At 38.1% G+C, this 13,843-nt stretch overlaps 1 long non-coding RNA gene across 1 annotated transcript in view; it reads right to left on the bottom strand.

Moving 5' to 3' along the window:
- Nucleotides 1-1,235: 1,235 nt before the first annotated feature.
- Nucleotides 1,236-13,843, bottom strand: part of LOC131382142 (uncharacterized) — a 75,661-nt gene continuing 63,053 nt past the window's right edge. The window contains exon 3 of the long non-coding RNA XR_009211353.1: nt 1,236-1,569. This is a non-coding gene — a long non-coding RNA (uncharacterized LOC131382142). The remainder of the gene's footprint in view (nt 1,570-13,843) is intronic.

Here is a 13,843-nt window from a genome sequence, read left to right as displayed (position 1 = left end):
ATGTTTTCATTTGTTGGAATTCTATCAGATAATGACCAATATAAAGTGTGTAACAAAAGGGCTAGCCATTACAGGCACACAAAAGCATGGGTTTGCCCATCTCACGCCCTGTCCTTAATGGTGATCAGTGGAGAGGGGATGGAAAATTTCTGCTTGCATGTGAAGACTCTAAAAATATGAATATAAAAAGAATTCCAAACAAATATAAGGTGTAAATTTACAGCACTCTGATGGTTTGTTTGGTCTGATTTTGAAAATAAAAGTTATGTAAAAGGGCCGACATGCTATTTTAACATCCTAAAAAAAAAGTCATTTAAATAGTAAGAATAAGTTATGAGATAATGGACGTACTAAATGGCCCACTGAACCCTGAAGGAAAATTAAAATTCCTAAGTAAAGAGGAAAAAACTGCTTTGCTGCATACCTCTCAGAGAAACACAAAAACTGGGTTTATCCATAAACTTGGCTGGTCACAAAACACATTAGCAATGAAAAATGCCATTCAAGAAAACCCTATAGATCTATTTCTATACCCATGACCAATAGCTCCACAGATTCAACTAGAATGAAGATCATGAATAAAACGCTTACAATAAATGGTAGCATGCAGTAGGCAAACATATACAAAGGAGGTAATCCCTGACCATCAAATTATAGCCTCTCTCCACAAATTATAACAGCACCCCTCTACTATCTAAGATCTGGGTTATGGACATGTAATGCACACTCACTCCTCTAAAATGTAGCCATGGAAGCACGGCAAAGACACACACCTCTTAGGGCTCAAGGTCAAGAGCACAGGCCATATATTCACTAATGCTAAAAATGAATGAAAAGCCGAAGAGAAGAGATGGTCTCTATTACTTTGTATTGAAGCCCATAAGTGGTTTGCAATTGTCATACGAAATATGTTTGCCCTCTATCCTTTGTATTCTGGTGTGGGGGTTTTATTTATTTATTTATTTATTTATTGGCCATTATATGGCCAGATCTACTATACATCAAATAAAAATGGATCATTTCTAATGTAATAGTGACACAAATCCTTTGGAACTTATACACTATCGACATTGCATACAATATCGACCCTGAATTTATAAAGTATTGACTCATTTTTGTTTCTCTGCACTTTTCTCTAGGATGTGAAATGATCAGAATGAGTTTGCCATAGGCTATTGTTTTTGTTTTATTTTGGTCAGTTTTGATGCTCTCAACTAAACTATCACCTGGGCAGACTTCTGGTAAGATTCTGACTAACCAAACCAAATTGAATGAATCAGTTGCATGCTAGATAACAAGAGACTATTTTCATTTTAAATACATCCTGATAAAGCTTTATGGCACTACTTCTTTCGATTTTAAAATAAATGTGTAAGAACTAACAAATAACCATACCCATACTGTTGCAAACAAAGTACACATGTGGTTTCCAGGGGGAAACAAAATGAGGCTGAAGGCAGTAGCATTTGTAGTGGTTCCTAAGCATGGAGAGAGGACCTGAGCTGTAAGCCGTTCTCTCTTCTTTCTCTCTCTCTTCAGCTATCTGCTCCTGGACAAATCTTCAACTTCCTGAAACACAAGCATAATAATACTGACATTACCTCATTGTGTTATGGTAAGGAACAGATGAGAGGGCTTATGGGAAAGCATTCTGTACACCATAAAATGCTCCAAACACATAATTACAAATGAGAACACTCTATATCCATAAGTTAAAAAGAGAGACACACTAGTGTGGCTGATTGGAAATGTATTCATTATAATACAGATGTGCAAAAAATAATTTTTTAAAAAATGGTGTTTCCCATCACATAACTAACTTCGTGTTGCTCACAAGTCTCCATTCTTCCTTGGTGATAAAAATGCAAAACAAAGCAAACATTTTAAGCTGGTTCATTTGGTATCACTCGTGTTCTCTGGAAAATAGTCAATTTGGGGCAGATTTTCAGTCTTTTGGGTTGTTTTCTCTCTTCCCCCTCCTTGTGGCATGCTAGCACCTCCTCAGAGGAAGCATGTATAACGCTGTGGTGGCAAAAGAACATCTGCTCTCATTACTGCCCTTCTTGGGTGGGCTGCTAAAGCCTGAGTAAGGCACAGCTAATCTTGCCTGGTCGCTGGTGGGTGTTGTCTTCTAACTTCACTGTAACTGTTTCTGAAGTGTCTGGGATGGTCCTCTTGTCATAGGCACCAAACAATGCCTGCTTGTGGCCATCTCCCCCGACTGACTAGACTCCTCATCTCAGCTCTATCTGACGCTCAGACTCAGTCAGCTGTGACCCCAGCTTGGAGAGGGGCACCCTGGAATCTCTGCCACCGATTTCCTTGCTTTGAGCTACCGGGACCCTGCAAGGTGTGCTGATGCCTACTTATAAGGTCACTTCATCAGCTGTCTCTCCAGAACATCTGGCTCAATTTTAAGACATGAGGTACCTGGAAAAGACGTGAGTAGAATGGCTTTTTCTTCAACAGGCCACTTTTCGACTCTACTACCTGTGCCAAGATGGTTTGGAGATCCTCAAAAGGCACTCCCCCAGGGTTCCAGAGGATCAGGGAGATACGGCCTCCTCTGCCTCTCCTTCCTCAACCTTCTGAAGTGTTCTGTGTTGTTTTTAATCACCTTGTTCTTGATCCCCATCCTCAATCTCTCCCCAAGCATCACTTTGACCCACTGGAAGGATCTTCCTTTCCTATGTGGTTGCATCTCACTTTACATAAGATCCTGTCTCAGATCCTCAGGGTTTCTTCTTAATATTTAAATATAAGCTTTAGAATTTTCAACAAATTCGGGTTTTTATAAGAACTTCTCTGATGGCTGCCAAGGCACATTTGTTCTAGAATCTAGGCTGTCCCTGCCCTACTCCTAAAGCAATAGAGGCTCTCAATCCCCCATCCATGAGCATGGCACCTGCAGAGCAATTTACAGGGATTTTTTTTTTTAAAGCATCATGAAATGTTTCAAAATTGTATCCTTACTATATTAGCTAGGCGGTTTAGGATTACGGGAGATTTTTAAGAGTTTCCTGAATAAAGAAAGAAAGAAAGATAACTGTGAAATAACAACTTATATGGGGTAGATATTATTAGCCCATTTTACAGATGAAGAAATGAAGGCTCAAGGAGGTGACACCAAAATTTAAACTCAGGTATTGGTATTATTATTCCAGCGTTCTTTTCATTACTAATATCATAGTTCCTTGACAGTATCAGTAACTACAAGAAAAGAGAAATAAATATAAATTTCTGCCACTTACCTAAGCAAAAAAAAATGATTTTGGTAAAGATAACAAAATAGAGAGATCCTGATGTTTCATTAAACTTCATTCATTTTCTTCATTCAACTATCCTTTATTTAATACCTCTGCCATAACAAACTGTGAAATTTAAAATCTGGAAATTTAAAATTTGTCCCTGCTCTTAATGAAATCACAGTATGGGGGTGGGGGGAGATAGACAAATGTAATTATAATACACCTAGGCAAGTTCAGTGCTGTATGATTTTTATTATCATAGGGTTTTCAGGGTTTCCAAATCAATTTTTTCCATGCTTCCAATGGTTACTAAGATTACACAGTAACTCTACAAGTAGGAATTTCATTACACATGTTAGAATGTGAAGAATTACTTAGTTGAAAATATTTGTCTCAATAAATCTGCAGATTACCAAGGGAAAGATAGAAATATAGGGTATATAGTGACATGGAAGTGATGAGGGCCACCCACTCCAGCTACCTACACATGTATCACTGGTCATTTTCTTTTTCAATAATCTCAGTGCCCTAAAAACTGTACCTCTCTGGAGCAGCCACAGTTAGCCCCATTTGTTCCCGAAGCAGTGTTAGAGAAATCATCTGCACTTCACATCTGCACTTCACATCTGACTCACTGACCTGAGCTAACCAGAAATAAAATGCAGGCTGGGCGCAGTGGCTCATGCCTATAATCTCAGCACTTTGGGAGGCCACGGCGGGCAGATCACTTGAGGTCAGGAGTTAAGAGACCAGCCTGGCGAACATGGTGAAACCTCGTCTCTACTAAAAATACAAAAATTATCCAGGCATGGTGGCAGGCACCTGTAGTCTGCTGAGGCAGGAAAATCACTTGAACCCAGGAGGCGGAGGTTGCAGTGAGCTGAGATTGCACCACTGCACTCCAGACTGGGCAACTGAGGGGGAGAATCCATCTCAAAAAAAAAGAAACGCAAAGGTGTGCGTGCGCGCGCGTGTGTGTGTGTGTGTGTGTATACGTGCACACACCTGTATCAGAGGCCTTTGGATATAATATGTATACATACATATATATAAATATACATACATATATATATATATATACACACATATATATAAAGATGTATAACTTTACTCATAATCCTCATACATCTGTATTAGGTGAAAGATAAGATGTCCAAATAAGTGATACTTCAACTGGTTTATTCTCTGCATGTTTTAATCATTGAAATACATTCTCTACAGTGTGCATCTCTCCTTCACTCAACACATATATACACACACACAGCATTAAAAATAAATTTGGTAAACATCATTAAAATATTTTCCTCAAACATTTCCCAGATATTTCCCAGTGATCTGAGAAGTGTTACAGAGAGACTACCTCCAGAAGTAAGTTATGACTTTGAGATAGTATTTAGGTGTCTGGTTGTATGAAGGTTTTATGAAAATAATGGAAAAAAAATTTGATACTTAAAGAGTGACTATAGTTTTCAAATACTAAGTGTGGTGAAAGGGAAAAGTAATATAAATGTGTTCAATTCTATTCCTCCAAATTCTGAAACTCAAACACCTGTCCTTAAACATTAATGTCTTTGACTTAAAAATGGGACGTAATAAGCCGCCACATGACTCAAACTAATAATTAAAAAGAAAGAAAATACAATTACTGTCTAAATAACAAATAGTCTAGAAGTATAGTATTAAACAAAATAAAAACCCACAGCCATTTGACCTATTTGGGGAGTGGGGAGCATTTACATATCCCACTATGGAATTATACGTATGCTAATTACATGCTAATGTAAACATGAAAAAATATTATATGGAAATTGCAAGTTGAAGAACCACCAAAAACATACAAAGGCAAAAAAATAGGTCTGCTTGAAACCAGTTTCTGCCATCTTGCTTATTCATGTGTAAACGTTCAATATGCTCAAGGCTTTGACATCTCTATTCATTTTGGGATTTGAATCAGCTATAAATATATAACCTCTAATTATATGATTTGTCAAAAATTCTGAAATTCTTTTGCATATCAGGCTAACTTTATAAAAAAAATATATATATATTCATGTTTCCCATTTTAAGTGATAACCTTCCGGGAAGTTGAGCGCACCCTTAATAAAGAGTACATGTTTGTTAATTGGCTCATTTGCCTGACCATTCGCACCTAGAACTGTATTCTTCCCCATACAGACAACATTTTTAATCCGCTTTTTTTTTTTTTTTTTTTGCAACTGTGTTCCCAAAAATGCTTGACAGGTGCATTCTATAAATCTCTAGTTTATGGAAGGCAAAGAGAAGCCCCATTCTTCCATTCATACTCTATTGTACAATCGGATCTCTGTAGGCAAAATCTCAGCAAAAATAAGAACCCCCAATGGGTTAAACAGCACAAGTGCCAAGCCTTTCCTCCAGATTTTTGTGCCCTCCAGCAATAAACTGGCTGTTGCATCTGGCAAACATATGCAGAAAACTAGGCCAAATATGGTTGACAAATTTGGCCAGGTTCTTTCCTGTGACCCACTGTGATAGTTAACCTAAAGTTCCCAATGTCAATTCAATTTCCAAATGTAAACTTTTAATTTTTTCCTTAATATGTGTTAATATTTGAGATATTGGTGTAAACAAAACCATCTCATGTTTGGAGTAAAAACTAATGCATTTTAAAAAAATAACAACTGTACTACACACATGTATCAATGGAGAGAGTGAATACTGAGAATAAGATGGATACTATGGAACTGGACCTGATGATATCATCTCAAGGTTTAGAAGCATAAGGAAAGGATGTGACCAGTGCTTCTGCCAGGTGCAATGCCTTTTAGGTTGCCCATAGTAATTGGCCATCAAACTAAATCTCTAAAGTCAGCTGAAACTTCATGGAGGTACTTGAAATTCCAGGGCTTCTGGAGGTTCTACTATGTGTCAAACACAGGATTAATCATTTAAAATAGCCATATGCTTTAAAATATTGATAATAAACCTAAATAAATGTATCCTCTTTTCCCATACCTTTGACATTTTGAGGCATCCACCATTCTAGGCAATGGTGATAAAGACATGAAAGTTTTCACAGTCCTTGCCTCCAAAGGTATCAGCTCCAAAAGTATTGACTACAACAGTAGAAAGCCTAAAACCTGTACTAACTAGAGTTTCAACCTTGTTCTTTAGGCTGTGTTTTTCAAGCCATTTTTTTACTATGTCAAGTAACATGGAATGATTGAGTTATTGTATCTATTACATGTTACCACATTAGAGTGACAGTTTATTGCAGCATTACCAAAAAGCTGTATTCTGACAGAATGCATATCAACACACAGCAGCAAAGATGAAACAACTTCTTCCTGGCTAGCTCACTCAGAAACAATGTACACAAGAGGTATGTGAAATTCACATATGTCTTTAAGTATAGATAAAAACTTAGCTCACATAAGGAATATACTGAAATTGAGCAAATTATATATCTCTTAAAATAATACTATAAGAAGCTAAAAAAGTAAGGGTGTTTGTACACTCAAAAAACTGCCACAAAACATATCCCAGATAAATCAGCAAACCTCCTTATGCCTATTTTATAAACTATTAAGAACTACATTGTTCTCTATTTACTCTTCTTTCTTGTGAGGACAAACTTTCTCATTCTACTGGTTTTGTCACCCTGTCTTGTAAGCAAGCCCAAATCACTGCTATCTTTTTTTTTTTTTTTTTTTTGAGATGGGGTCTTGCTCTGTTGCCCAAGCTGGAGTGCAGTGGTGTGATCTTGACTCACTGCAACCTCTGCCTCCCAGGTTCAAGCGATTCTTCTACCTCAGTCTCCCCAGTAGCTGGGACTACAGGCACATCACCACACCTGGCTAATTTTTGCATTTTTAGTAGAGATGGGGTTTCATCATGTTGGCCAGGCTAGTCTTGAACTCCTGACCTCAGGTGATCCACTCACCTCGGCCTCCCAAAGTGCTGGGATTACAGGAGTGAGCCACCGCGCCCGGCCCACTTTTATCTTTAAAAACCACTCCTCTTTGCATGTCACTCTATACCTATGCTCCAACTCCTCATCCTCTCCAAACTTTTGGTGAAAGTGGGCTATTTTTACTAACTCATCTTCATCACTCTATATTCATTTCTGAATCCAGTGAATTCTGGTTTGAATCTTCACAATTATAGTAAAACGGCTTGCTCTTAAAAGTTAAACAAAATCTTCTACATTGCTAAATCCAATCGACACTTTTCATTTCTCACCTGTTTCAACAGCTCTGTTAAATCTGGTCTTGTCAATTGCATCCTCTTTCCTAAGTGGCCAAATGTCTGTTGGCCACTTCTGTCCGTTCCAGGAGAGTCACTCTTCTGATTTACCTCATTCCCTCCAAGTCCCCACTCTCTCGCCACTGAAATACTGCATGGTGGTTATGGGGACTTTGGCACCAGACTATCTGGGTTCAAATCTGTTTTTCCATTTACTGGCTGTGGGACTTTGGGCAACCCATTTAATTCCCTGTTCTTAGTTTTCCATTTGCAACCTGGGGATCATCCTGGTATAGCCACTTGTCACTTGTTGGCCAGGTGATGGGGATAGGAGATGTTCTCTGTTGCAGTGATTAACTGGGCAGACAGTGAGTCCTGGATCCTGAAGGTAGGGCTTTCCTTTAGTTCCTGCTCCTCCCCCAACTATAGGTCTGGGCCTAAGATGTATTCCTGACTCATCCCAGGGGAAGAGAGATTTTTTTGTACCTCCCTTCAGCTGCAATAAGTTTTCCCCAGATCCCTAAGGACAACAGGGTTTGTTGCTCTTCCCCATGAAGTTTAAGGCTTTTATTCCGTAGGAGAGAGAGGGGAAAGCAATACAGGTGGATCTTCATGCCCTCCCCTGAACACCCTCTCAGGCCTGCACGAGGGAAATTTTTCTTTTTTTTTTTTTTTTTGGACTCTTGCCTTATCCTTTTTATGCATATCCTGCACATGAGTGAAGAAGAACCTGCCAAGGAGTGCAAATCTCCCTGTGTCTGCAGTCCCCAGGGGTTTTCGTTGCTCTAACTAGCTCAATCTTGGCCTTTATCAATTTGTTGAACATTTTAGTGGAATTCTTCTTACCAGTGTCCTAGGCATCTGCTCCAGGTAAGCAAGGGCTAGCCCCTCATCTCTCCTGAGAGACACTTGTCCCTCCTTGGATTTTAAGTTTTAGCTGGTTTCTCTGAGACCTCAGTTCTCTCATAGGTTCAAGAACAGCATGTATTTGCAAATTTTCTGCTATTTTGTTGTTCTCGTAAGGGTGGAAATATTCTTTTTTCAGCTTTCTACATCCTAATTGGATGCCCCAAATCTTGATTTTTCAACCAAGGCCCCAAAGTACTTCAATAGATAAAGGAAAATCTCTTTTCAACCAGTTATACTGAAACAACTGGCTATTCATTTGGGGAAATTCCCCATATCTCAGATCATATACAAAACTATATCCTAGATTACAGATCTTAACATAAACGTAAGACTATAAGCCTTCTGAAGGAGAATATAGAAGAGTATCTTTATGATCTTGGGAAAGACAAACATTTTAGCATAAGAAAACATTTAAAATAACAGAAAAAATATATAAATGGATTTCATCAAAATTAAAACGTTTGATCTTTGAAAGACACCATAAGAAAGCCAGGCACAGTGGCTCATGCCTGTAATCCCAGCACTTTGGGAGGCCAAGACAGGCGAATCACTTGAGGTCAGGAGTTCAAGAGCAGTCTGGCCAACGTGGTGAAACCCCATCTCTACTAAAAATACAAAAATAAAAATTAGCCAGGCATGGTGGCACACGCCTGTAATCCCAGCTACTCGGGAGGCTGAGGTGGGAGAACTGCTTCAGCCCGGGAGGCAGAGGTGGCAGTGAGCCAAGATCATGCCATTGCACTCCAGCCTGAGTGACAGGGCGAAACTCTGTCTCAAAAAGAAAAAAGAAAAGAAAAGATAAGACACCATAAGGAAAATAAGTGGTTAATGCTACCGACTAGGAGAAAATATTCACAATATATATATATCTGACAAAGGACTTCTAACTCCTACGACTCAATAATAAAAAGACAATGCAATTTATAATACGGGCAAAAGACCTGAATAGGCACTTCACAAAGAAATATATATGAATAACCAAAAAGCACATGAAATAGTGTTCACCATCATTAGTCATTATGGAAATGCAAATCAAAACCACATGAGAAACCACCCTACACCCACTCACATGGCTAAAATTTAACAGACTGATGATGCCAAATGCCAAAGAGGATATGAAAAAACAGAAGTCTCCTACATTGCTGGTAGGAGAGTAAACTGGTACAACCTCTTTAGTAACCAGTATGGAACTTTCTTTTAAAGTTAACCATCTACCCTTTGGTATTTACCCCAAAGAAATGTAAGTACATATGCATAAAAAATGTGGTATAAAAAGGTTCCTAACAACTTTATCTACAATGGACAAACACCGGAAAAAATCCAAATGTTCTTCAGCAGGTGAATGGATAAACAAATTGTGGTATATCCAGACAACGGAACACAATAAAAAGAAATGATCACAACAGAGCAATAACATAGGTTCACACCAAAAATCTTAAGAGGAGCAAAAGAATCCATCCACAACAGAGTGCATATTGTGTGATTCCAGAACAGGCAAAAGTCATCTATGAAGAAAGAATCAGAACAGTGTTCCCCTTGGGAGCAATGGGGGAGAAAAGTGCAGGAACAAGCTTTATATTTTATAATCTTTATATTTTATAGAAATGTTCTATATAGGCTGGGCACAGTGGTGCACGCCTGTAATCCCAACACTGTGGGAGGCTAAGGCAGGAGGATAGATTGAGTCCAGTTCAAGACCAGCCTAGACAACATGGGGAGACCCTGTCTCTACAAAAAATACAAAAATTAGCCAGCTGTGGTGGCACTCAGCAGGCTGAGGTGAGAAGTCAAGGCTACAGTGAGCCATGATTATGTAACTGCATACCAGCCTGGGTGACAGACTGAGACCCTGTCTCAAAAAAAAAAAAAAGAAAAAATGTTCTATATATTGATGGAAGTACAGGTTATATCAATGTGAGTGTGTATGTGTGCATGCTTAAGATTTGTGCGATTCACAACCTGTCAATCTGTAAATACACACACACACACACATTAGAGATGGGCTCTCTCTGACCACCCTACATAAAACTTCACCTCCCTGTCCCTCATTTTCTGACACGTTAGCCTTAGTCTTTGTCACAGCACTTATTTAGATCTGATGTTCTAGTATTTGCTTTTCTATTTACTGCCGGCCTTATCAGAGTGTCAGCTTCTTGAAGGTGAAGACTTTTTTTCTTGTTTGCCATTCTATATCCAATAGCAATGACTATGAATAAAAGGCAATAATTAATATAACTGGATGCTGAACTTTGATTTGTTTTCTTGGTTATGTAGGTTTCTTCTTTGCTTGCCTAATGGGGGTTTAAAAAATCATAAGAGACAAAGCAGGAGCGAAACACTTTGTAATCCATAAGTACTATATAATCTAAAAGATGATTAAACACAAGAAATTAGCTATTTATAGGAGACGTTCAGTGTGAGATAGCTTAAACATTTCTGTAGAACAGCTCATGGTGGTTGTAATCTAAGAACTGCCATCCCAAAGCAAGAACAAGACTAGGGGGAAGCAGATAGCGTACTGGCAAAGCAAAGCTTCTATCTAACTGGCTAAGTCACAGACATTGCTTAATTTCCTCAAGTTCATGACTTTCCCTTAACTCCATGGCTAATGGAAATTCATTTAAGACAGCTTTCTGGGATTAGAGTATTACAGCAGTATCAGTCAGATGGAGACTTTCAAGCTAGCCTCTGTTCAAGCATTTACAGATTTATAACTAATTAGATCCTGTCCACACCTCACCTGAAATCATGTTAGCAAGATCCAAGTTAAAGTACATTAATAGCTAGCCAGGGTATAACACAGTCCTTTAGGCCATCCTGAGTAGCACTGTAATAAGATTTTTTTTTCTATTTCAAGATTCCTTTAAAAGGAAAGAGTAAATGACTTGGTCTCAAGGAAGCCACAGATACAATGCCAAGATTCCAAAATACAAGTACCTTGGTCACCTGTCAGATATATAAATTGAACAATAATTACAAAGATAAGCAGACAAATGCATACACACACTATCTTACCTAAGGATATAAGCACAGTTTTACAATTTTTAAATATATTCAATTATGAAAGAAGAAAATTGAAGAGATAAAAGAATATCTGACGGAATATGGAATAAAATGTATATTTATTTTATAATACGGGGGTTACTCAAGGTTTAAGTAAACGATTGTCTAGCCATCTGTTATAATGTAGATTTTAAAGTGCCTTGTGGTGGTCAACACTGCAGATATCTAAATCAAATTGAGAGAATATCTGGAGTGAATGAAAACATAATTTATTTGAGTATAACAATCCAATGTTGTTCATATAATTTGGAGCAGCATAATTCATTACAAATATGAAGGAGCAACCTCTGCCTCCCAGAATACAAGAAAATATTCAAATGTGGACAATTCATATTAATAAACTGTCTAATAATGTCATCATGTACCTATTGTATGAACAGAAATACTATTAACCATCAGGACATAATATTTCGATTTAGTTCAGAGGACAGGAAAGAAATGGAGTATTCTAAAGATCTCTACAACTGGGTGAGAAGTTACTGATGGCCCTGGTAGACAGAGTGGGACAGTTTTCTATACTTATTGTGGACATTTATTTAGAGATCTGTGGGCACATATTCATTATATAAACTCTCTTGTGTTATTCATCAAAGTTGGGATTCAGCTCAGCTAAGGAATGGCACAATATGATCTCCGTGGAGCTGTAAGTCTAAAGAAACTAAATAAATAAGACAAAAGCACAGAACTCAGCGTCCACTCTGACTCATTATTGCCTTTTATTCATGGTCACTGCCAAGGCTTACCCTCCATTAGGAGACTTCACCCAGCCTGGTCTGTTTACTTCAAGCTGGTTTCTATTGAAATGAAAAGAGTCACTTGTAAAGCAGCAAATTCATGCACACATAAAAAAAAAAAAAAAGTGTGCTGATAGTTCAGAATACATTTTTTTAAAGACTTTCTTCTTCCCTTTTGAAAAGACCAGCAATCTCAGGAACTGTCTTTTAATGTGATGGCAGAAGCAGTCATAGTTACTGCATTCAACATGTTATCAATAGTCAAAGTTTGAATCATGCAGTACCCTTAGGAATTCCAGATGACAACTGTCCAACAATTAGACAAAAACACAAGCCACTGTCTATCTACGTCTACTTTTCACTCATGTCCTCATGAGATTTTGTATAGAAAGGAAAACTTTGGGGAAACTGTGTTGTTTTTAAAGTGGGTAAATACCTATAAGACACCTACATGTTTCTAATTCTGTAACTTCTATCCTGAGAATGAGCTAACTCTCGGGTCCTGGGGATCCAGCTCACAGTAGAAAGCACAATTCTACCAGGTTATCTTACACACTCACTAGGTGCTCCCACCCTTAATGTTGGTCATTAACATTAACTAGTCACAATGACAAATAGCTGGTCCAGCTTGGCATCAATTCAGACCCATGGCTGAGGTGCCAAACACAGCACTGGAGCCCACAAGCTGAGATGACAAACTGACAGTCTCTGACAGTTCGTGCCTGGGCCAAGATCTGAACCACGAGGCAGGGCAAAACTCCCATCTGCTGTCCATCTGCCACCCTGCCCCTATCAAAAAAGGTTATACCATGAGCCACAGACAGATGGGCACTGCAATGATCAATTAGAAGAAAAAAAAGGGAGTCTGAGACGATTAGAATGATGACCTTTGATCCAACATGGAAATCCCAGTAGTAATAAAAATCATGCATAATTTCAAGGTCTTTTAATTGTGTAAAACAGATATTGTATCTTTTGCCAACAATAAAAATAAGCAAAGTGATGTTTATATTCTATGCACCAAGTATATAGTGTGCTAAGTACTATATACTCGCAAAGAAAAAAACAGTTAAAGATGTGTGTGTGTGTGTTGTCCTCACTTGAAGTTGTTTTTTCTCAATGACACATCAGTAAATTTTAACAATGTTATTAAACTAATAAAACAGAAACCCTTTGTAAGTTTCTAGTAGTGTATATTTTCATCAGAAGCATACTTTACATAAACAGGCAACTAGGATAAGTCAGCTCATGTATTAAACAAAAGCCTTAAGACATAAAGGGAATAGTAAATTCTTGAGCTAAAGCTAAGTGTATGTTGTGTTTCCATAGTAAAAGCAACTTTTGCAAAGCAAATATATACCCTAGACAAAAGGCAGTTGTTCAGTTCATTCAACATAGAATGTGTACTTACCATGTACCAGGCAAAGCGCTAGAAGCTAGGGATACAAAGAAAAGACACAGATGGTCTTTGTCTCCAGGGAGCTTACAGTCTCATGGGGAGATGGGTGAATACACTGCTTATCATAATATAGTAAAAGAGCATGGTGGAGAAAGGATAGGGAGCCATGTGGCTGGCCCTTGAAGGGAGAAATGGTCACATCAGTTGTTTGGAAAAAGTGAGAATGTCATGTGTGTAGTGTTTTAATTTTCATATGCTTTTTACAG

The sequence above is a fragment of the Hylobates moloch genome, unplaced genomic scaffold, assembly GCF_009828535.3.
Source record: "Hylobates moloch isolate HMO894 unplaced genomic scaffold, HMol_V3 SCAFFOLD_20, whole genome shotgun sequence".
NCBI classification, from domain to species: domain Eukaryota; kingdom Metazoa; phylum Chordata; class Mammalia; order Primates; family Hylobatidae; genus Hylobates; species Hylobates moloch.
The sequence above is the reverse complement of the archived record's forward strand: the minus strand, read 5'-3'. Positions and strand labels throughout refer to the sequence as shown.